Consider the following 3,036-nt stretch of genomic DNA (forward strand, 5'->3'; position numbering starts at 1 on the left):
ATATATATATATATATATATATTTATATATATATATATATATATATATAATATTCAATATACACAATATTTAAGTATGAGTCACTAATAATTTCATGCTGTAGAAACAAAATTGTTTGGCTTCTCAACCACTTGGTTTCAGGTTCAGTTCCACTCTATGACTCCTAGGGTCAACCAAAGCCTACTGTTTGGACTTTTCAAGATGGAAACTGAAAGAAGCTTGTCATGTATTTATGCGTGTATGTATGTGTGTCTTTTTTGTTTGTGTCTGTTTCCCCAACCACTAAACAACCAGTGTTGGTTTGTTTACATTCCTTTAACTTGGCAGTTCAGCTTTGGAGTCTCATTGAATAAAGTACCAAACTTTGAAAACAAAATAAGTACTGGAGTGAATTTGTTCAACCAAAAGCCTTTGAGGCAGTGCTCCAGCATGGCGATGACGGGGGGGGGGGCAGTGACTGACGATAAAAGATAAAAAAGTACTTTGGTGTGTGTGTGTGTGTGTCTACTTATATATAATTATATATGTATTTGTATGTATTATTGTTTGAGTGTCAGCACACAATCATATACATGTATCATACACACACACACACGCGTACATATATATATACATACATATATATATATATATATGTATATATACTGTAGTTAATTGTTTCTACTTAGTGTAATTGTTGAGGTTCCCTTCCCTCTAAGTTATCATGAAGGAAACAAAGGAAAGGTCAAACTGCTAGGTGAACTTTTGTTGCCTCTATTCATTACCAAATTTATTCTGAGCCAAGGCGGGAGTCTCCTCTACAGGGTTGCATTGCCTGCTAGAAAACACAGTCAAATCTCCCTCCCCCCTGCTCCATTTCATAAGCATATTTTTATGCTTTTGTTACCATATTTTCACTGGAGTACACTGCCTTTGTTTCGGTTAATTGTGAATATAATGACGATTTTAGTAAAATAACTTTGTCATTATTAATCTAGTATTTGGAACTTGAATTAGCATGAAATTTTGATGAAAGGTTTTCATTTAGGTCACATTAACCCCTTGGTTATCATATTTCTGTTGAAATACTCTGCCTTTGTTTCAATTATTTAAAAAAATAATGAAGAATTTGGTTATTACTAGGCTGGTATTTGGAGCCTAAATTAGCTTTTTAATGATGAAATGTTTTGATTTAAATCAACACCAGTCCCTTTGTTACCTTATTTCTTTCTGCTGATATATACTGTGTTTCTTTGGATTAATTTTGAAGAAAATGAAGAATTTTGGTAAAGGAACTTTGTCATTATTAAGCTGAGTTTTGGAACATAAATTAACATGAAATTTTAGAGAAAGGTTTTAGTTTTGATTACTTTAAAATGGGAAGATTGAATCACAGAACCAGGTATAGTCTCATGTAGGTTGGCATCAGAAGGTAGAGGTAAAAGTAACCTTCTTGAGTCTTGCTAGCACATAAGGGCTGGTTTCTTGGTTTCTATGGTGTATAAATTCTCCACCTAGACGGGACGCCAGTCCATCGCAGCGTTACTCATTTTCGCCAGCTGACTGGACTGAAGCAATGTTAAATAAAGTGTTTTGCTCAAGGATACAACATGTCGCCTATTCCAGGAATTGAAACCACAGTCTTACAATCATGAGTCCAACACCCTAACCACTAAGCCATGTGCTTCTACCCTAAATATGGGAGAAAATGTGTTGAATAATGTTGTCCTAGACATACTACATATATATATATATATATATATATATATATGAATAAAAAGAGCAAGGTGGTCACTTCTGGAAAGTTTGTGATTATCCATACATTGCCTTTAGTAACAAATCGTATTTGAGCTGACTGAAGTTATAATAAATAGATGCCTTAACTCATCTTTCACTTTATTGTTGTTCATGATATCTGCAGATATTTTCTTATTAATTTTGAAAAATATAACCTTATCTTTTATTACAGAGACATTTGTGTTTTTGAGAATCTAGCTCTTGCAGGGAATTCCATAATCATGTGTCATCATTACATCATTTTAACATTCAGTTTTCCATGCTTGCAAAATGGGTCAGATGAAGTTTGTTGAAGCAGATTTTTTTCTATGACTGGATGCTCTATCTGTCACCAACCTTCATCTGTGTTTCCAAGCTACGTTATATCTCTCCTTGTTCTCTGAAAAATAATAACCTGCTCAGTGAATGGTCAGACATGTTTTCAAGGAAGATTGCAAATGAATGATATTAATTGAATAATATGTGTTTGAAGAATATAGCAGAAATGTTCACCTTCTTTGGAAACAGGTGACTGTTGGCTAAGAAAGAATATCCAGCCCTAAGAAATCTGTCTCAGTGAGTTTTTGTCTGACCCAAGCAACATTGATAATCAAAGTAGTGATATCTGTCTGTCTGTCTGTTTATCTGTCTATCAGTCTATCTATCTGTCTGTCTGTCCAACTATATATCTATCTGCCTATGTGCTTATCACTGTCTTTCTCATACTATATATATAAATATTCTAATGTTTATTACATACACAATTGAGCATGTATACAAATGTGTGTGTGTATGTATGTGTTTACATATAATATATGTGTGTGTGTGTGTATAATTTATATATATATATATATATATATATATATATATATATATATATATATATATATATATATATATATATATATACACACACACATATATACATATATTATGGATTCTCCTGTCATTTGATAACATATGAGAGATCTTCACAGAAAGCCTGAATGTGTATACATAATTTTATATATACTCAATATAAATTGTAATACCCCTATTTGTGTTAAATCTCAATTTTATACTTTTAAGATTATACTTAGAGAGAGTAATGTTTGTATGTATATATGTGTATGTATATGTATGTATGTATGTCTGTATGTATGTATGGCTCAACAGCCCTCGCCGTTTGTTTTTACTACCTTGTTCCCACTGTCCTGTTCTTATTAACACTTTCACCCTCCGCAAAAAAATCCTGAATTTTATTTAATTTGCTTTGCGGGAAGGACTGTTCCAACGAAGTCG

This window comes from Octopus bimaculoides, chromosome 11 (genome assembly GCF_001194135.2).
Source record: "Octopus bimaculoides isolate UCB-OBI-ISO-001 chromosome 11, ASM119413v2, whole genome shotgun sequence".
In the NCBI taxonomy this organism is placed as follows: domain Eukaryota; kingdom Metazoa; phylum Mollusca; class Cephalopoda; order Octopoda; family Octopodidae; genus Octopus; species Octopus bimaculoides.